Source organism: Mobula hypostoma, chromosome 2 (assembly GCF_963921235.1).
Source record: "Mobula hypostoma chromosome 2, sMobHyp1.1, whole genome shotgun sequence".
Classification (NCBI taxonomy): Eukaryota; Metazoa; Chordata; class Chondrichthyes; order Myliobatiformes; family Myliobatidae; genus Mobula; species Mobula hypostoma.
The window spans coordinates 215946245-215969324 of NC_086098.1; positions in this window are offsets into that span (position 1 = coordinate 215946245).

Here is a 23080-nt window from a genome sequence, read left to right on the forward strand (position 1 = left end):
TCAGAGTAATGCTCCACCCATCTCTCCATCTGCTTGCCTTTGTCATTGATGGTCTCGCCTGTTACAGTTTTCAACGATGCTGTCTTGCTCTGGGTTGGCCCGATGGCTTTCTTGATCCCCTCGTACACTCCACAGATGTTGCCTGTGTCAAATGATGACTGAATGCTTTCGCATCGTTGTAGCCAGTAGTCATTTGCACAGCATCTGGCTGTTTCCTGGGCCTTGCTTCTTGCTGTCCTTACCGCTTGCAGTATTGTCTGGGTGGGGTGGCGTTTGTGCTCTAGTAGTGCAACATGCTTCACCTCGATGACAGGGGTGAGCTTACTTGAGCTTGCTTCAAACCAGTCCTGTGTCTTGTCCCATTTCTTCCCGAAGGCCTTGAGTGCAGTGTTGTGGATAGTGTCCCTGAGAGAGTCCCATCTCTGCTGAGCATCTCCTTCTGGTGAGTCTGCAAGGAGAGCATCCTCCAGTGACTTGATGAACTCTGCAGCTTTGTCTGGGTGTTGTGTCTTACTGGCATCGACGCGCTGCTTGCCTGGAGGCTTGACGCAGTGCATCTTCTTCGGCCGAAGTCTGATCTTGCAGCAAACCAGAGAGTGATCCGTGTCGCAGTCGGCACTCTGAAAGGAGCGAGTCGTGAGCACGTTTCTCAGGTGACAGCGTCTTGTGATTATCAGGTCTAGCTGGTGCCAGTGTTTGGAGCGGGGATGCCACCAAGACACTTTGTGCTGAGCTTTGGTCTGGAAGTAGGTGTTGGTGACACACAATTCATGGATCATGCAAAGCTCAAGCAGTCATTGCCCGTTGCCATTCATGCTGCCAATCCCATACCGCCCCAGGCTGCTTGGCCAGGAGTCGTGGTCGGCATCCACTCTAATGTTGAAGTCACCAAGTAGCAGTAACTGTTCCTGACTTGGGATCTCCTGTATCATCATTGAGAGTTGGTCATAGAACTTGTCCTTTGTGTCTTGTGTAGAGTAGAGGGTTGGGCATAGATGCTGACAAGGTTGACAGGCCCATCAGATGTGTGGAGTCAAAGTGAGAAAATCCGCTCTGTCCCTTTCTCGCTAGGCTCTACCATCTTCAGCAGCGAGTTCTTCACGGCAAAGCCAACACCATGCTCTCTGGTCTCATCTGAGCCCTTCCCCTGCCAGAAGAAGGTATAGTCTCTTTCACAGAGGGTTTCCGATTCTGCGAGATGTGTCTCTTGGAGCATTGCGATGTCCACTTGGAGTCTCCACAATTCATTGTTGATCACTGCGGTCTTGCGTGTGTCGCTGATCTCCCGAAGGTCGTCTGATGTACCAGTTGTCATGGTCCATATATTCCAGCATCCTAGTCTGAGTGCTGGCTTCTTTCTTTGTCTTCCAGTTGTGCTTGGTGCAGCATTTACAGTCTGCAGTTTGGGCTACTTGTATCCTTAAGCTCCACACACCCAGTGGGGTGTGCAGACTGTGGCAGGACAGCAGCTAATTGGCTGGGGGCTGCCCTGCTTGAGGTGGGTGGTAGCTATGCAGTGAGACGCGATGGTCTCTCCCTCCATCGAAAGCAACCACTGGCACCTTGCTCTACGCCAATCGAGCACAGGCTTATAACCGGTAGACTGCTGCTTTCTGTGTTGTGCCGTCGCGGTGAGGCGACGCTGGAGTGTCCTCTCCAGGGCGCAGGCCTGGGCAAGGTTGTATAGAAGACCAGCAGTTGCCCGTGTTGCAAGTCTCCCCTCTCCACGACACCGATGTTGTCCAAGGGAAGGGCAAGGGCTGATACAGCTTGGCACCAGGGTCGTTGCAGGAGTTGCCAGAACGAGGTTGAAGGCAATGTTGGACTGCCTTAGGGACCCCAGCTCCAGATTTGTCCTCAGGGTTTACTCCAGAAGCCTTTCCCATGAGTGGGTATGGCCACAAGGCAGCGGAAGTTTGAGTAGGATCTGGGATCAGCCATGATGGAGTGGCGGAGCAGGCTTGGTGACTGAGTAACCTAATTTTGCTTCCAAGTCTTCTGGTCTTATACAAACTCTGTACATGCAAACACCTCACACTTGCCAAGCATCGTTTTGCCAGAAAACAACCTATCCCAATCAACACTTGTCAGTTCCTTTCTGATGCAAGCAAAATTGAGCTTTCTCTCTGTTATCTCTCTACCAATTTTCTCCATTAAATTCCACTTGCTATTGGGAAGTTTATAATAAAATCCAATTAATTGGTCATCCCTTTCTTATTCTGTAATTCCACTCATAGAGATTCAGTAAACAAGCCCACCATTCTGTCCTGTCTGAGCACTGCCATGATATTTTCCCTCATGAGTAATGTCACCTTTCCCCCTTTGATATCTCCCATTCAGTCATGCCTAAAACATGGACCTTTGGAATATTGAGCAACCAGTTCGCCCCTCCAGCAGTCCAGTCTCATTAATGGCTACAATAATTCCCAGTACTTATCTATGCTCTAAGCTCAGCTGCCTTACCTATTGAAATAGATGCAACTCAGAACATTAGTCCTACCATGCTCAACCTTTCTGCTTCTCCCTTTGAATGTAGACTTAACATCTACATTCCTCACAGTCACTTCACTCGCTGCCCTGGCACACTGAATTTTGTCCCCCTGCAATTCTAATTTAAGCTCTTTGATACAGCACTAGAAAATCTTCCCACAAGAGATTGTTTCCCCCTCTAGTTGAAGTGCAAACTATCCTACTTGTAAAGGTCCCACCTTCATTGGAATGATCCAAAAATCAAAGCCCTCCTTTCTGCACCATCTCCTTAGCTACGTATTGAACTGTACTATCTTCCCATTTCAAGTCCCACCGCTGCAGCCCCCCCAAGCCGTCTCCCTAGCCGAAAGAGGGACTCGGAGAGCTTCTCACTCTGCTCCTGACACATGTTTTTAAACTCCCCAAGGAGCTCCCAGGAGCTCCCGGTCAACCCAAAAGCACTTTCCAAGGCCTCCAGATAATCCTTCAGAGTGACAGCAGACTGGGTATTCCTCACACCGCGCACTACCCCAGTGGCCACTCCCCGCAAATTTTCAACCAATCGCTGTCACTTTTCCTCAACCGAGCACTGCCACTCACTTAACAACTGTGTTGTTTGCTCTATCCACATTTCATAATCTTCTTCCCTTTCAGGGGTGGGTGTTATTCCAGAGTGTTATCCCCATCCTGATGAAGGGTCGCGGCCTGAAACGTCGACTGTACCTCTTCCTAGAGATGCTGCCTGGCCTGCTGCGTTCACCAGCAACTTTGATGTGTGTTGCTTGAATTTCCAGCATCTACAGAATTCCTGTTGATCCCAGAGAAAGTTCTTATTCTCTGGCGGGGCCCCTCTGCCTTTCTCGCCAAGGAAGTAATGGCAGATGCAAACTCAGAACCCTCGCCTTTTGCTAAGGGGTGGGAAGTGACCAATTTTTCCAAATCTGACCAATCCTTCCCTTCATCCTCCAGTACCGAAAGAATTTGTTCCCCAAGATCTCCTCCCCCTTCTGCTGGCGACTCAACTCGCAGAGCTTCGACTCCTCCCTCCCCGACAATTTGCAGATGTCATGGTCCCGCCTACCCTGGGACGCCAATCTCCTCTGGTAACTCCGCCCCTCACAATTCCTCGCTTGTCTGTACCAATACCAGGCCTGTGCCCGTCTCAAAGTCAAAGTTCCGCGATACATTTTCTACTTTGCCAACAGCCGTAACCATACTCAAACCTTGGAGTATCTCTTCATCCGATACACTAGTCTCCACCCCCCTCAACACGCACACATTGCTTACTGGCACCCCCGCAACCGCACACCATCGCTGAGAGGCTGTCTCCATGACAACTGTACTTTAAACAAGAGTGGTAACACAGCATCTACAGAATTCAACCCCGGAAAATGGCTCCCACAAATGTAAGGCTCAGGGCTATCGGCTCCTGTTTGTCTAGGGGAAACCCCGTCCGCCGGCCAAACCGCCAAACCGTGTCTCACGTTTGCGTAGTTGCTGTGTAATGCACCCCCCCGGTACAAACTCACACATAAAATATCAGACCAGGGAGGAAGGTATGATTTACAGATTACACTTTATAAATCTTACTGGAACTATGTAATTAATATGTAACTATGTAATTAGTAGAGATACAATATAAAAGGAAAGTAATAGGCGCCAAACATTAGAGTTCAACCACTTCGTGCACAAGCGTTAGAGTTCAAGTAACAGGGTCTTCTTTCCACCATTCAATTTCCTCCGACTTCCTCAACCCACCACCTGGGACCGACTACAGTGGTCGACTAGAGCACGTCCATCACGTCCTTCCTCTTCAGTTCTCCTCCCGAAAAGCCCCGCACACTCACCCAGGTTCCCACACATACAGATAGAATAACATAGCTTCCATTGATTAGTTCCTCCGTTACCAATAACTATAACCCAAACATTTCAGCTACAGAGAACATTACCTCATAGTTAACATTACAAAGAAGCCATTTCATTATTGCACTTCAGAGAAGCCATTTTATAATTAGCAGTTAACAGTTAACATTACTGAGAATCCTACATGAATAAGAGAAAGCCCGGGGAAGTGTGAGGTGGTACACTTTGGAAGGACAAACTCCAAGGCAGAGTACAAAAGTAAATGGCAGGATACTTGGTAGTGTGGAGGAGCAGAGGGATCTGGGGGTACATGTCCAGAGATCCCTGAAAGTTGCCTTACAGGTAGATAGGGTAGTTAAGAAAGCTTATGGGGTGTTAGCTTTCATAAGTCGAGGGATTGAGTTTAAGAGTCGTGATGTAATGATGCAGCTCTATAAAACTCTGGTTAGGCCACACTTGGAGTACTGTGTCCAGTTCTGGTCACCTCACTATAGAAAGGATGTGGAAGCATTGGAAAGGGTACAGAGGAGATTTACCAGGATGCTGCCTGGTTTAGAGAATATGCATTATGATCAGAGATTAAGGGAGCTAGGGCTTTACTCTTTGGAGAGAAGCAGGATGAGAGGAGACATGATAGAGGTGTACAAGATATTAAGAGGAATAGATAGAGTGGATAGCCAGCGCCTCTTCCCCAGGGCACCACTGCTCAATACAAGAGGACATGGCTTTAAGGTAAGGGGTGGAAAGTTCAAGGGGGATATTAGAGGAAGGTTTTTTTACTCAGAGAGTGGTTGATGTGTGGAATGCACCGCCTGAGTCGGTGGTGGAGGCAGATACATTAGTGAAGTGTAAGAGACTACTAGACAGGTATATGAAGGAATTTAAGGTGGGGGGCATATATGGGAGGTAGGGTTTGAGGGTTGGCACAACATTGTGGGCTGGAGGGCCTGTACTGTGCTGTACTATTCTATGTTCTAAAATCCTCAGATGCTGGAAATACAAGTAACACACACAAAATGCTGGAGCAGCTCAGTAGGCCAGGCATCTATGGAAAAAAAGTACAGTAAACATTTCGGGCTGAGACCCTTTAGCAGGGCTCAATCTCTTTCTTGTTCCTCTTACAAATGAAATACCTATCATGCCAACTCTCCTATTTTTTCTTTCCTTCTGAGCTAGTCTCAGTGCTTAGTTGCTGCAGCTTTCCTGTGGTAGGTTGTTTCCACCCCACCACCCCCAGTATCTAAAGCGGCATACTTGTTATTGAGAGGATAGTCTGCACTATCTGCCCATCCTCTTTCCCACTTCTGGCAGTCACCTAGCCTCCTGCAACTTAGGTGTGAGTACTCTGTCTTAATTATCAGCTCACTATCATGACTGATCCAAAGGTCATGCAGGTCCAGTTCCATTTTTTCATCTTGATCTGCTAGAAGCTGCAGCTGGATGCACATCTTGCAAGTGTAGTCATCAGCAATACTGGAGGTTTCCCTGTCTTCTGACATCTCCACTATCCTGTCCGTCAATCTCTCATCTTAACAGGGAGGGAAAGAGGAAGGAGGGAAGAAGGCAGGGGAGAAGAGAAGGTGGGGAGGGAGGGGAAGGGAGGGAGAGAAGGAGGAAGGAAGGGGAGAAGAGAAGGTGAGGAGGGAGGGGAGATAGACTGAGGAAAAAGAGGGTAGGAGGTAGGGAGGAAGGACAGAGGAGAGGGAGTGAGAGAGGAAGTGGAGGGAAAGGAGGGTTGTGAGGGATGAGGGGAAGGAGGGAGGAATGGAATGGGGTGGGGAAGGAAGAAAGAAGGGAGAGAGAAATTGGGGAAGGAAGGGAGTTAGGGGAAGGAGAAAGAATGGGAGTTGAGGAAGGAGGGTGGGAGGAGAAGGTGGGAGGAGAAGGTAGGAGGTGAAGGAAGGATGGAGGGGGCAGCAGAGTGGGTGGAGAGGGGGGAAAGAGGTGATGAGGGAGGGACTTGAGGGTGGAGTGTTTGTGAGGGAATCGGGGGGGAAGAGTGGGAGGAAGAAAGAAAGGGAAGGGTGGGAGAAAAAAGGGAGGGAAGTGTGGGAGTGAGGAAGGAATGGAGGAGAGTGATGGATGGGAGGGTGAGAGGGAGGAAGGAAGGGAGGGACAGGTACGGAGGAAGTGAGAGGATGGGAGGGGATGAGAATAAAGGGGAGGGAGGGAGGGATGGAGAGGAGGTGGGGAGGAATGAGGGAATATTATTAAGAATTATTAAGGGGCGGATGGAAAGAAGAGCCAGGAGCAGTAGCATTCAATGTCTATTTCCGAGGCAGAAAATGAAAAAATGCATGCTGTTTACAGACAAAAAGCATTTTGGATTTGTACCCAGAAAAGTTACTAGACCTTTCTCAAATGCAAATTCAAAGAATAATGCTTGTTTGAGGTCACATTTCTTAGATTGGGTTGCCCTCAGGCCAGAAGGAAGTGCAGCAGGAAAAGTGAGTTTAAATGGAACTACTTGCTTCTTATGTCCAGCAGGCTTGGCAAGGAGTGGCTTGATCAAAACACACTCTTTCTATTGAGACCAAATTCTCATAACTGAGGACTGTGGATTTATGGACTAATGCCAAGCAGGTGGACCCAAAGATCGACTTTTCAGATGAAGCCACTTAAAAAAAGGCTTCCTATGCCAAGCTCAGCCTTTGCAGCCAAGAAATTCAATTGAGCATGACAGCATGCAGGGAAACAACTATGCATAGGGACCTCTTAAGACATCAAAGGTAAAAACAAATTTGTTTGCTCATTGTGTTAAATTATATTATTCCAAGGATGCTGCTAACAATATTTCTGTTATTCTGCCCATTGCACAATGTTTGAAAGTAGAGTATTTGTATTATATTTTTGTAATTAAATAAAACCTCACATAAAATTCAATTCCCAAAGGGTTAATGAATCATAACAGTAGGGGGGTATGGATCAAAACGTCAGCAGATGTTATTTCTGAATGGTAGAAATGATTATATGTTGCCCTTTTTAAAATGCACAATAAGAGGATGTTTCTTTGTGCGTGACATTAACCAGCTAATGTTATTCTCTCAGCAGAATGTCAGATGAGGCAAAAATTGAATATAGTGGGGGGAAAGCAGTTGGAAGGAAGGTGATCCATAAAAAAAGCAGACTATCGTTTAATTTCAGAATCAGATTTATTATCATCGGCATGTGAAGTGAAACTTGTTAACTTCGCTGCAGCAGTTCAATGCAATACCTAAACTAGCAAAGAAAAAAATAATAAATAAAATAAAACATAATAATAAACAAGTAAATCAATTACGTATATTGAATAGTTTATTAAAAATGTGCACAAACAAATACTGTATATTAAAAAAAGTGAGGTAGTGTCTAAAGCTTCAAAGTCCATTTTGGAATAGGATGCCAGAGGGGAAGAAGCTGTCCCTGAATCACTGAGTGTGTGTCTTCGGGCTTCTGTATCTCCTTCCTGATGGTAACAGTGAGAAAAGGGCATGCCCTGGATGCAGGAGGTCTTTAATAATGGACGCTGCCTTTCTGAGACACCGTTCCCTAAAGATGTCCTGGGTACTTTGTAGGCTAAGTGCTCAAGATGGAGCTGACTAGATTTACAACCTTTTGCAGCTTCTTTTGGTCCTGTAAAATCCCAGTTCAGCTCCTGGCCTTCACATGTAGCTCAGTTACTAAGCCTCGCAGAACCATTTCTACAGACAGCAGAAGGGACAAAGGTGGGTTACTGGCATTGGACGTATGGGGCTTGTCAAATGTGGTTGGCAGCTAAGAGAAGGAGAACTCTGGAGAGAGAGGCGGAGTTAAGATTGCGTTAAACGGTGGCTTCTTTGCTGCATCTTCAGAAATAGTTTTATTTCCATCTTTGGTATCTTTATTTTTCCCTTTCAGGGTTCTTTTGAAGACCCTGACCTGGAGTTACACGCTGACTTCAGTTCTTTGCAGGGATGGGACTTGTTCTCGGGGTTTCAGGACTGGCCGTTTGGCATGCCAAAGGTTCGGCCTGAGAGTCTGGTTCGTGTTTGGAAGCCTAAGGTCGCACGGCTCTGGAAACAGGCAGATTCAGGGTCTGTGTCACAGCAGGAGACCCGTGTATCATTGGAGGTGTCGGAGGCGCCTACCATCCGGTAGGCGCTACAGGAGCCTCTGCTCCCACACAAGCAGGCACCGGAAGAGTTTCTTCCCTGAGGCTGTGACCCTGCTGAACCTCACATCACAGCGCTAAGCAGTAATGCACCCATATTGCACTGGCTCAGTACTTTTATATTTATGTGCTGTAGCACTTACTTTTTATTCGCAGTTATTTTGTAAGTAACAGTATTCTTTGCACTTCTGGTCAAATGCTAACTGCATTTCATTGGCTTTGTATCTGTACTCGGCACAATGACAATAAAATTGAATCTAATCTAATCTAATCTGCTGAGTCCCAGACCTGAGATGCAAATCTCTACTCCAGCCAACAGAGTCAATAGAAGCAAACAGGAGGCTGGTGGGTGGTGAAAAGGAAAAAGAAAACTTAATTTCTGCATGATTTGTTTCTATGTCAATTCCCCATGATCAACCACTTCCTCTAGCAGCTCACTCCCTATGCGCAGTATCCCCGTGCAAAAAAAAAAAAAAATTGCTCCTCAGGTTCCCGTTAAATGTTTTGGAAACATTCTTGCAAATCTCTTTTTTTTCAGCTTAATGGTCTCTTTCCTATAACAGGGTAAAACAGGCTAACCAAACCTGTGGACAATACTCCACTTGCATCTAACGTCTTATATAACTGTAAAATTAGCATCTTCATCAAAAATAAAATGTTCAATGTACAGATGTTCAGTAACAATTTGCCTAATGCTCACATTATTTATTCCCACCTGTGCTTACCTCTTCTGTTTGTCTTCCACATGGCCTTAGGGTGAAAGGGGAAAGGTTTAGGGGGAACATTAGAGGGAACTTCTTCATTCAGAGTGGTGGGAGTGTGGAATGAGCTGCCATCTGATGTGGTAAATGTGGACTCACTCTTAAGTTTTAAGAATAAATTGAATAGATATATGGATGGGAGAGATCTGGGGGGTTATGGACTGGATGCATGTCAATGGGACTGGCTGAATAATGTTTCAACATGGACTAGAAGGGCCGAATGGCCGGTTTTCTGTGCTGTAGTGTTCTAAGGTTCTCTGGTTCTATGCCTCACCTATTCTGTGCTGTATGTGGGACCACCTTGTGACTGAGCTGATGATAAGTGCTACTTTGCAGTGATGGAAACAAGAGGTTGCCAAGAAGCTTTGAGCAACATGGCCAACTTAGGAATTTATATCTCAACACAACTTCAGCAGTCTGGGCTCTTGTACCAAGGGACAACTGTAACACTCCACCAGCAACAGTGGAGTGGTGGGTGTATGAGAGCAGATGGTAAGTTTTTGCTTCACAGGATTATGAAAACTGTGGTACTGACATCCTGCCAGCCTGGTTAAGGACAAATCATGCATCTGCTGTCAAGACTTTGAAACCTATACCAGCAGTACAGATCATCTTTGATATCAGTGTCGATATGTCTGGCAGCAGACTGTTTGGTCTGGCTTGACTGTGCCTGGTTGCTGGTTACTAACCTTTTCCACACACTGATATTCATAGATTCTGGAAATCCTTATGACAGCTCCTCCGCCACCAATAACAAACTATGACCTGCATCCATCCTCCTCAACAATTTCCAACTTCAGATTTATTTACTCATTAATGTACATTGAAACATACAATGAAGTGCATCATTTGTGTGAATAACTAACACAACCTTAAGGATGTGCTGTGGGCAGCCCACATATGTCACCACATGTTCTGGGACCAACACATTATGCATACAATGTTCAGCAGATCAACAGCAACAAAACCACCACAGCAAAACAAGCCCCTCTCACTCACAGAAATAACCATTCGACCCCAGGACTGCCATCTCCGAGCTTCCCTATGGTAGAGTCATTCAAAGGATCAGGAGGATAGGATGTAGGAAAACTTGGCTTGTGGATACAACGTTGTCTTGCCCAAAGAAGGGAGATGTTGTAGTAGATGGGAAGTATTCTGCCTGGAGGTTGGTGCTGTTCCGCAGCTATCAGTTTTGGGATCCCTGCTCTTTGTGATTTTTTTTATAATTGGCTTGGATAAGGAAGTGGAAGGGTGAGTTAGTAAGTTTGTAGATGATGCAAAGGTTAGTAGAGTTGTGGATAGTGTGGAGGATTGTTGTATGTTACAGTGGAACATTGACAGGATGCAGAGCTGGGCTGAGAAGTTTCACCCTGGAAAAGTGTGATGTGATTCATTTTGGAAGGTCAAATTTGAAAGCAGAATACAAAGGGTTAAAGTAGGATTCTTAGTTATGTGGAGAAACAGAGGAATCTTGGGAACCACATGCATAGATCTGTCAAAGTTGCAGCACAGGCTGACTGGTGGTTGAGAAGACATATATTGTCTTGGCCTTCATTAGTTAGGAGACTGAGGTCAAGAGCCACAAAGAAATTTTACAGTTCTGCAAAACCCGATTGAGATGTCATGCGAAGTGTTATGTTCAGTTCTGGCTGCCTCATTATAGGAAGGATGTGGAAGAGGAGATTTACCCAGATGTTGCATTGGTTAGAAGGCAAATCCTATGAAGATAAGTTGAGCGAGGTAGAGCTTTTCTCATTGAAGTAAATGGAGATGAGAGGTGACTTGATAGAAGTGTACAAGATGATAAGAGGCACAAAAAGAGTGAATGGCCAAAGAGTTATCCAGGCTTGACAAGAAGCTCAGAGGCCTTGGCCTTCTCTTTTCCTACCCCATTGTGGTTCTCATCTTTCACATACTTTTCTCGTCACCTGCCCATCTTCTCCCTCTGATGCCCCTCCTCTTTCTCTTTTTCCCCATAACCCACTTCCTCCCCCACCTACCCACATTCCCCCTCAGTTGAGTTAACCTTTCACCTGCCTGCTTGTATTATTTCCCCTCTTCCCACCTTCTTATTCTGGCTACTTCACTCTACAACTTCCAGTACTGATGAAGGATCTCAGCCTGAAACATAAGCTGCTTCTTCCCCTCCATAGATGCTGCCTGACCTGCTGAATTCCTCCCACATTTTGTCTGTTGCTTTGGATTTCCAGCATCTGCAGTATCTCTTGTGTTTACTATTTTAGAGCTTGCATTGTGCGATAACATAAAGGTTAGTTAATAATCTGATTGTTAAGAAGCCTCTACTAAAGACATTAAAAACTTATATCAAGATCAAATGTGATCTAATTCAATCTGAAAATTTCAGGACATTAAAGGATATTGATGTTTCAGTGAGTCTAATTTCCCCAGCAAATAAGGAGCACTGATTCAAGAAATCAGCAAATGTCATTATGGACCCCAAATCCAGGCTGAGCTTTGTTCTCACTGCTGTCACTGGGAAGGAGGTACAGGAACCATAAGTCCAACACTACACAGTTCAGGAACAGTTATTATCCTTTAAACATCAAGCTCCTGGACCAGCATGGAGAGCTTCAATCACCTCAGGACTGAACTGATTCCATGACTATTGGACTCACCTTTGAGGACTTTACAACTCGTGTTCTCTATTTAATTTAACTTAATTAATTAATAGTTTTTTATTTGCACATGTTCTCTTCTTTTTGCATATTTGTTGTTTGTCAATATTTGTTTGTGTGTAGTTTTTCATTGATCAGATTGCATTTCTTTTTTCTGCTGTGAATACCCACAAGAAGATGAATCTCATGGTAGTATGTAATGACATGTACATACTTCGATAATAAATTTACTTTGAACTTCGAATTTTGAACAGCTTAGGGGTCCAGGACTGCCGCACCACTGCTATGTTCCTGCAGACGTTTGTTTCTTACTCCCGTTTACACCATCTGTGGTCTATATTACCCCCATTGATTAGTTCACAATTCTGCCACATGCTGTCATAGTACAGGAAGGATGTGGTAGCAAAAGACAAAGGGCAGAAGAGACTCACTAGGATGTTGCCTGAATTGATGGTTGTAGTTAACAGGAGATATTTTGAATAGGCTGTATATATTCTCAATGAAACAGAAGGCTGGTGGTCTATAAAATAATGAGGAACATCGAAATGATATATCGTCAGAGATTTTTTCTCATGGCAGGGGAGTTTAGACTAAAGGGCATAGGCCTAGGAATGAATGGAGAAACTTTAAGGAGATTCAATGGGTAAGTTTTTCACCCAAAGTGTGATGGTGATCTAGACTGAGCTACCAAAAGTAGGTAGTGTGGTAGATACAATTACAACATTTAAACTGTATTTAGATAGTGCTTAAACAGGAATACCATAGAGGGTTATGGCCTAATGCAGGTAAATGGGATGAGCAATTGGGCATTGCTGTGGGCATGAATGAGATGGGCTGAAAAGGTCCCATTCTGAGCTAAATGATTCTATGAATAATTCCAGATTTGAGCTTTAATTTGAGGAACGTAACCCAATAATATTGGTGGAGGTTGGGAATAACCATAGCAATTCCATGTCTCTGTCACTATTATTCACAAAGAGGGCAAGGAAGTGATAAGTGAATATTGGGAATCCCCACACTTTGATTGCTTTCATTCTGGGTTTTCACAAGTTTTCTTTTTGCTTTTTTCTCACCATAATTTGAAATCTGTGTTTTGTTGGTCTGAACTTAACTTATTGATATGTTAATATTTCTCATTTAATTAAATAGACTTATTAAATTCAGAAACGCAATTCTGCAGATGCTGAAATTTCAAGCAACTCACTTCAAAGCTGCTGGTGAACGCAGCAGGCCAGGCAGCATTTCTAGGAAGAGGTACAATCGATGTTTCAGGCCGAGACCCTTCGTCAGATATTGGTGCTTCTATTCATTGACAGCTGTACTGCAGGCAAGTATAGTGAGTAATAATAAATGAGGAGGTAGAGTAGCGAAGCAGACTGACAAACTGTTGTCCACAGCCAAACTCAGGACCTGCTGAGAATAATACTGCCAAACCTGGAAACTTATGTGTTTTCATGGTGCCAACAAATCCTACTGTTGCAATTATTACTTGCATTGGGACTAAAGGTAAACCCTAAAAAAGCACAGGTAATGAAACAAAAAGTTAGTTATTTGGGAATGATCTTGACATTGGGGAAAAGAGAAATTGATACGCGAAGAGTAGAATCAGTTATGAAACTACCTATTCCTCGAGACCTGAAAGGACTGTGGTCCTTTCTGGGGCTGGTAGGATACTGTAGAGATCACGTTGATGGATTTTCCACTAAGGCAGCTCCTTTAATGGAGTTACAGAAAAAAGAATGCAGCGTGGGGATGGAAGTCAGAACACACCCGGACCATCACAGCTCTGAAGCAAGCGTTGGCCACTGCGCCTGCTGTATAAACCCAAATCTGAATAAGCCATTCTCATTGGAGGTGGCTACGACTGATACCACCCTCTCAGCAGTGCTGTAACAGGAGACGCATTGGAAGATAAGACCAATAGCGTATGCATCATGCATGCTCTCACCAGTCAAACAGGGGTGTACTGTATGTGAAAAACACTTGTTAGCAGTTTTCTGGGCGCTACGACATTTTGCCTACATAGTGGGACTTAATCCACTTACAATACTGACAGAACATATCCCCATATCATTACTGTTAGATGGAAGGATTAAAGATGGTTCAGTAAGCCAACACAGAATTGCTAGATGGACATTGCTGCTGCAAGGAAGAAATATTAGTGTAAAGCGAGTGAACACTACCTCTATGTTAGCTGAAAAGCTGGTGTACCAAGGAAGTGAACATGAGTGTCAGTTATGATAGCAAATGATCCCAGGGGTCCATTTGTATCAAAACAAAAAGGAGGGGTTGGAAGCAGATCAGATAAAGTAATGACTGAGAACAAAGAAACAAAGGAAAAAGAAAAAAACACTACTTTAAAATTTTTGTAGATGGCTCCTCATCAGTAGAGGATGGTGAGAGGAGAACTCGGTCTGGCATATACAAACGTTGTATGTAGAGGATGAACATGGCCAGGAAAGGTATAGTATAGCTTTAAAGTTACCCAAAAACCATGAGTGCACAGGCAGCAGAATTGGCAGCTGTAGCACATGTGGTTAGCCACCCAGACCGTTTTCCCCCAGGATCAGTCACACACTCTGATAGTATGTATGTTTGTAACAGCCTTACAGAACATTTGCCTCTGTGGGAAGCCAGAGGATTTGTTTCAGCTGATGAGAAGCTCCTCCCATCTGCTGCTTTATTGCAATATATATTTGAAGAAGCAAAGGGAAAAGGATATGGAGTCGTAAAGGTGAAAGCTCACTCTAAATTATCTCCTGAGGGAAATAGAAAGGCGGACGAACTGGCAAAGCAAGGTGCTTTATTTGGGCGGGAATGGCAGCCACAGTTTGGGAAGATTGGGAGGCAGAAAGAACAACACATTAAGGTTATGGATTTAACAGAGGAGCAGAAGAAATATAAAGAATTAAAAACATTGATAGAAGGTGCAGGGTATGAAATATACAAAGAGCACAAGGGAGTGTTTGTCAAAGATGGGGTTGCCCTTCCTGAAGGAATGTTTGTGGTTCCAGAGGGAGGAAGAGACCAGATGATCCATTGGTACCATGATCTATGGGGACACCAGGGGTGCAAAAGCTCCCTGGAAAAGATCAAGGAAGTGGGCTGGTGGCCTAAGATGAAGGATGATGTGGAGCATTATGTCAAAAATTGCTTGATTTGTGAACAATATTATCCTGATAGAAATGTAAAGAAACACACCAGACCAGTGGAAGGGCCTTGGACTAATTTGCAGATAGATTACATTGGTCCCTTACTGCCCACCCCTGGAGGCTACAAATATATTCTGGTAGTAACAGATACCTTTACGAAGTGTGTGGAAGCTTTCCCAGCTAAGACAAACACAGCAAAGGCCACTGCAAAAATCCTATCGAAAGGATATTCGCTCGCTGGGGACTACCCCGGAGTATCGAATCAGATCAAGGCTCACATTTCACGGCCCAGATAATGCAAGATGTTATAGCACTTTTAGGGATCAAGCAGAGATTTCATGTACCTTATAGACCATAATCCAGTGGAATTGTGGAAAGGATGAATCGAACACTAAAAAATATGATTGCAAAAATGGTGCAATAACATGGAACAACATGCAAGTAGTTTTTCCTTATGCCTTGATGATAATAAGGGATACAGTGGCAAATTCAACTGGTTACAACCCATATAAACTCATGACTGGAAGGGACATGAGAGGATCGGAGGAGCTGTTAGGATTAGATATCTCAGAACCCAAAATCGATAGGATTGTGTCAGGAAAGTGGGTACAACAATTGCTGGAGATAGTGAAGAGGCCAATCATGTGGCAGCCCACCAAACAGGAAAGAAAAAGCAACAGAGTAAAGCCTACTTTGACTCAAAAGTCAGTCCCATAGAATTAAGCCCAGAACAAAGAGTGATGACCAACCCACCTCATTTTTAAATCCAAGGTTTGCAGGGCCCTATGAAATTATAGACAAAGCAAGCCCTTCAGTGTACAAAGTGCTGACTTCTCCAGATAAAAGTGGGTGGTACCATATCAACCAGCTGAAATTGGTGGGGGATAAACAGGAATGTTATCAACATCGGCACATAACAATTGATGTACTGTACATGATGGCCCTGATTTGGAAGACTTCAGGATGGAACAACTGTTCCAAGAAGATGGAAACAAACCCTATCAAGGGGATGATTTTCAGTCCCCTCATCCTGAGACCCAGGAAAGTTTTGTCAAAAAATCAAAGGAAAAGGAAGATAAGCTGGTGCTTGATCCTCTCATCTTGAAACGAAACTGGGTGAGGAAAGATGGGCGGTTTGAGTCCAAAGACAATTGGGACCCTAGATTGGATGGGTTAGAAAAACAAAATATGGACTTAAAATAATTTAAGATTTAAGCTGGAAATAAGAGCAAATATTACTCTTGTGTGGTTCAGGTTTAATTTAACAAGAAGAGAATAATGAATATTTTTTGCATTGGCATTAACCATGACTGAGACGAAGGTCAGTCTTGTTCCAGAGCCAGTACAGTGGACAAATGTGTCAACAGTGATGTCGTTGCTTGGAAAACACTCAGTGAACAGAAACAAATTGTCTCAATGGACATGGGGAACATGGTCTAACAAAGGAGAAATAGAGGACTCAGATTTGTATTATACACAGTAATGAAGGAGAACTTCAAGATCCAACACACCGATACAGATGAGTATCTGCGGGACTATGTTGTTACTGAATTGCCATCAATTTCTTACTTCACTGCAGACTGGACACGAGTTGTGGAGGAGGCAAGGGAGGTAATCCATCAAAGGACTAAACACACTAAACGAATTAAAACACACGCTGGTGAGGCAAATAAACTATTGAGTGACCCAGGCTTTTGGAGTAAATTTTGGGATTGGGGGACAAATGTTCAAATACATCCATGGGTAAGAATAGTATCAATATTAATTTTATGTACCCTGATATTTGTATTGCTCAATGTATATCAACTGAGAAGATGGAAGGCTGAAATTACGGGAAAAATCGAGGACAATTCTTCCATGAAACAGCAGAGAAGATTGTCAGTATAAAATGGGTGAATTTATTTAGTAAATATTAATTTTTTTTATAGAATGTAAGTGTTGCACACCTGCTGGGTTCCATGGCAGTCCTATGGGCAGTCAACTGAATGAGAAGAGGATAATGATCCTAAGATAAACATCTTTGAATCAAGAAGAGGGAGATGTTGGCTAGAAGAAACTGCAGTCTGGTCAAGAATAGGGGAAGCAGACAAGCCAATTGTCTTTGTTTCCCCCATCTTGAGGACTCTGAACTGATCTTTCCTCTGGGACAATCTAATCAGAGCAATATATCTGAGACCATTCTCAAAGGAGTAGCTACTTGTTATGTAAGATGCCAGACCTGCAATCAGTAATCTCATTAGACTCTGTCTGGGTTGCCTCATTTAACTGGTTTGGACCAGTCTGAGTGTAAAGACACAAATACACAAGGCTGGGATGGGCAGAGCCATGAAACCATGTTGGCTGTAGCCCTGTATAATGACCAGTAAGATGGTGACCCAGGTAGGTCAGGTGACCTTGAGCCAATGGGATGGAGATCCAATGGTTCAATTGATGAGGATCAGTATAAAAATCAAGAGCTCAAAATACGGAAGGGCGATAACTCTCCGGCAGCCAGAGACCAACCATCGTGGATAAGGAGGACCCCACGGACACGTGAAGATCGGGACCACGAGGAATGCCTGGCCAGCGTAGACTTCTTTCCAGGGTAATAGCCTTTCTCTTCATTGACTGTTGATGGACTGTTAGGGAATTCTAGTAGAGTGCACACAGAGAGACAGTTTGTGAACCCATGTGCTCTTAGTTGAAACAATAAAATTAACTTGTCGGTATATACAGATTCTCTGTGCCTCACCGATTATTATTACAAAAGATAATTCTTGTAACATTACATGACAAAGAAAATTTTCTCCTGATTCTTTTATGACTACTATTGGAAAGAAACTGTAGCAGAAGACAAACCATATTTATATTTCAGTAAGTTTTTCATCCCAAGGTTTCTCGGAACTGAGATACAGTAAATAGGTATCAGGAAAAAAAAGATTCACCTGTCATTTGACAACCCCATTTATTTAATGAAATTGATAACTGTAGAAAGAAAATGCTGATAGCAATTATTTGTTAGTAGAGTTTTTTTTAAGTCATGGAGAGCTATTTTTAATAGCTTTTGGTCTAAAGTCCTTCATTCTGGACTCCCCATCAAATAGTAATAGTTTCTTCCTGTCTACACTATGACGTCTTTAGATTTCAGATCTAAACCAGATACAATTTCTTCTCTCTTACAAAATGACATATATAGTAAGATCTACAGGTGGATCCTCTGCAAAAAAGAGCCTACAGTGAGGATGTGACATTTAAAACACAAGCCCTATGACAGACACTGCAATGACATATCTCTGCCTTTTCATTTATGACAGAATAATTTTGAATCATGATTTTTTAATAATATTTTAAAATAGCAAAGGATGCACTTTACTTTGTGAGTGAACAGTATCAGCTTCTGAATTATCAATGAAGCAAATAGATTTGTATAGGACATGTCAAGAATGGAGGTAAATAGAACAACAGAAAAGCATTGTGAAAGATATCTTTCAGAATCCTTTCAATGCCAGACTTTTGCATGAGTGAATAATATCATCAGAATCAGGTCAAGTTTAATATAAATAGCATATGCTGTGACATTTGTTGTCTTTACAGCAGCAGCACAACGCAATACATAATAATAGTGAAAAAAATATTTTATATTAATATATAATAGTTAATTAAATTAGTGCTTTTCCTGATTTATTGAGTAAATGCCCTCGGGCTCCTACACTTCCTTCCTGAAGGTAACAATGAGAAAAGGACACGTCCTGGGTGATGGGGCATGCTTAATGATGTTGCATTTCTGAGGCATCACTCCTTGAAGATGCCTTGGATACTAAAGAGGCTAGTTCCCATGATAAAGCTGACTAAGTTCACAACTTTCCGTAACTTCTTTTGATCCTGTGCAGTCACATCCCACCCCACCCCATACCAGATAGTGATACATCCAGTTAGAATGCTCTCCACAGTACATCTGGAGGAATATGAGTGTGTCTTTGGTGACATACCAAATATCAACTCCTTATGAAATATAACTGCTTTCATGCTTTCTTTGTAGCTGCATCAATATGCTGGGCCCAGGATAGATCCCCAGAGTTACTGACACCTACGAACTTGAAATTGCTCACTTCTGATCTCTGTATGAGACCTTACCCTCATCTTACTCTTTCTGAAGTCCATACTCAGTGTTTTGGTTTTACTGACATTGAGTGAAGGTTGTTGCTACAGCAGCACACAACTAGCTAGTATATTTTGCTTCTGTACACCTCTCATCACCATCTGAAATTCTGCAAGCAGTGGTTGTAAGGGGGATGGGACCCAGAGCAATAGAGCAGTGAAAGAAGTGCATGGAGTAAAGCCAGATCTAACATACAGAGAGACTTTGAGGAAAGAGAAGCAGAATAAACAGTGTAAAGACAGTGAGGTAGAAGGGCTGAAATGTGTGTACCTCAATGCAAGAGGCATTAGGAACAAAGGTGATGAACTGAGAGCTTAGATACATACATGGAGTTATGATGTAGTGGCCATTACAGAGACTTGGCTGGCACCAGGGCAGGAATGGATTCTCAATATTCCTGGATTTCAGTGCTTTAAAAGGGATAGAGAGGGTGGAAAAAGGGGAGGAGGGGTGGCATTACTGGTCAGGGATACTATTACAGCTACAGAAAGGGTGGGTAATGTAGCAGGATCCTCTTTAAAGTCAGTATGAGAGGAAGTCAGGATCAGGAAGGGAGCAGTTACTCTACTGGGGGTATTCTATAGGCCCCCTGGTAGCAGCAGAGATACAGAGGAGCAGATTGGGAGGCAGATTCTAGAAACGTGCAAAAATAACAGGGTTGTTATCATGGGTGACTTTAACTTCCCTAATATTGATTGGCACCTGATTAGTTCCAAGGGTTTAGATGGGGCAGAGTTTGTTAAGTGTGTCCAGGACAGATTCCTGTCACAGTATGTGGACAGGACAACTAGGAGAAATGCCATACTAGATCCAGTACTAGGTAATGAACCGGGTCAGGTCACAGATCTCTTAGTGGGTGAGCATCTGGGAGACAGTAACCACTGCTCCCTGGCCTTTAGCGTTATCATGGAAAAGGATAGAATCAGAGAGGACAGGAAATTTTTTAATTGGTGAAGGGCAAATTATGAGGCTATAAGGCTAGAACTTGCGGGTGTGAATTAGGATGATCTTTTTGCAGGGAAATGTACTATAGACATGTGGTCAATGTTTAGAAATCTCTCGCAGGATGTTAGGGATAAATTTGTCCCGGTGAGGAAGATAAAGAATAGTAAGGTGAAGGAACCATGGGTGATAAGTGAGGTGGAAAATCTAGTCAGGTGGAAGGCGGCAGCGTTCATGAGGTTTAGGAAGCAAGGATCAGATGGGTCTATTGAGGAATATAGGGAAGCAAGAAAGGAGCTTAAAGAAGGGGCTGAGAAGAGCAAGAAGGGGGCATGAGAAGGCCTTGGCGAGTAGGGTAAAGGAAAACCCTAAGGCATTCTTCAATTATGTGAAGAAAAAAAGGATGACAGGAGTGAAGGTAGGACCGATTAGAGATAAAGGTGGGAAGATGTGCCTGGAGGCTGTGGAAGTAAGCGAGGTCCTCAATGAATACTTTTCTTCGGTATTCACCAATGAGAGGGAACTTGATGATGGGGAGGACAATATGAGTGAGGTTGATGTTCTGGAGCATGTTGATATTAAGGGAGAGGAGGTGTTGGAGTTGTTAGAATACATTAGGACGGATAAGTCCCTGGGACCTGATGGAATATTCCCCAGCCTGCTGAGCCTCTGGCTAGGATCTTTATGTCCTCGTTGTCTATGAGAATGGTACCGGAGGATTGGAGGGAGGCGAATATTGTCCTCTTGTTCAAAAAAGGTAGTAGGGATAGTCCGGGTAATTATAGACCAGTGAGCCTTACATCTGTGGTGGGAAAGCGGTTGGAAAAGATTCTTAGAGATAGGATCTTTGGGCATTTAGAGAATCGTGGTCTGATCAGGGACAGTCAGCATGGCTTTGTGAAGGGCAGATCATGTCTAACAAGCCTGATAGAGTTCTTTGAGGAGGTGACCAGGCATATAGATGAGGGTAGTGCAGTGGATGTGATCTATATGGATTTTAGTAAGGCATTTGACAAGGTTCCACACGGTAGGCTTATTCAGAAAGTCAGAAGGCATGGGATCCAGGGAAGTTTGGCCATATGGATTCAGAATTGTCTTGCCTGCAGAAGGCAGAGGGTCGTGGTGGAGGGAGTACATTCAGATTGGAGGATTGTGACTAGTGGTGTCCCACAAGGATCTGTTCTGGGACCTCTACTTTTTGTGATTTTTATTAATGACCTGGATGTGGGGGTAGAAGGGTGGGTTGGCAAGTTTGCAGATGACACACAGGTTGGTAGTGTTGTAGATAATGTAGAGGATTGTCAAACATTGCAGAGAGACATTGATAGGATGAGAAGTGGCAGATGGAGTTCAACTCGGAGAAGTGTGAGGTGGTACACTTTGGAAGGACAAACTCCAAGGCAGAGTACAAAGTAAATGGCAGGATACTTGGTAGTGTGGAGGAGCAAAGGGATCTGGAGGTACATGTCCACAGATCCCTGAAAGTTGCCTCACAGGTGGATGGGGTAGTTAAGAAAGCTTATGGGGTATTAGCTTTCATAAGTCAAGGGATAGAGTTTAAGAGTCGCGATGTAATGATGCAGCTCTATAAAACTCTGGTTAGGCGACACTTGGAGTACTGTGTCCAGTTCTGATCGCCTCGGTATAGGAAGGATGTGGATGCATTGGAAAGGGTACAGAGGAGATTTACCAGGATGCTGCCTGTTTTAGAGAGTATGCATTATGATCAGAGATTAAGGGAGCTAGGGCTTTACTCTTTGGAGAGAAGGAGGATGAGAGGAGAAATGAAAGAGGTGTACAAGATAATAAGAGGAATAGATAGAGTGGATAGCCAGCGCCTCTTCCCCAGGGAACCACTGCTCAATACAAAAGGACATGGCTTTAAGGCAAGGAGTGGGAAGTTCAAGGAGGATATTAGAGGAAGGGTTTTTACTCAGAGAGTGGTTGGTGCATGGAATGCACTGCCTGAGTCAGTGGTGAAGGCAGATAAACTAGTGAAGTTTAAGAGACTACTAGACAGAGATATGGATGAATTTAAGGTGAGAGCTTATATAGGAGGCAGGTTTGAGGGTCGGCACATTGTGGGCCGAAGGGCCTGTACTGTGCTGTACTTTTCTATGTTCTATGTATCTTGGCCTGTACTTGATAGAGTTTAGAAGGAGGAGTGGGAATCTCATTGAGACCTACCAAATATTAAAAAGCATAGGTAAAGTGGACATGGAGGGTATATTCATTAGTAAAAGAATCTAACATCTGAAAGCACAGCTTCAGAATAAAGTTATGTCCCTTTAGAACTGAGATGAGGAAGAATTTCTTCCTCTGGATGGCCTGAATCTGTGGAATTTGTATGGGGTCAAGTCATTGAGTGTATTTAAGGGAAAGACTATCAGGCTCTTGATTGGAAAGGAGATAAGGGTTACGAGTAGGGCAGCAGGAAGATGGGTTGAGGAAAAAAAATCAGCCATGATTAAATGGCAGAGATGGGCCATGAGACCTAATCTTACCTTAAGGTCAATTGCTGATAAATCATGTCTCTGCTAATTTTTAGATTCCTCTTTATATTTGATACCAATCTTTTAGCATGTTCTCATTTTGCTTCTGAGTCGTTTTGTAAGTTACTCTCTAAACTTTCCTGTAATCAGTCAGATTTTCACTTGTATTAACAACCTGGTGTTTATCATAATATTCTCTTTTTTTGTGCTCGATTCTACTCTCCATTTTTTGGGTCAGTGGATCTGCCTTTTGTTTCCTTTTCCCTCAGCTATATGTCCAGAGCACAGCTGAAAAATATCCACTTAAAGGTTTCTCTTTCTTCAATTATTGTTCTATTTGTCAAGCCCTGATTCCGGTACACCTGGGACAGATCTGTTCTCAGCTTGTTGAGGTTGGCCATTCACCATTTTCCAAATGCCTTACCAAAATTCATATCAGCAATATATACCACTTTACTTTCATCTTTCATCTTATTACTTCCTCAAACAACAGAAAGC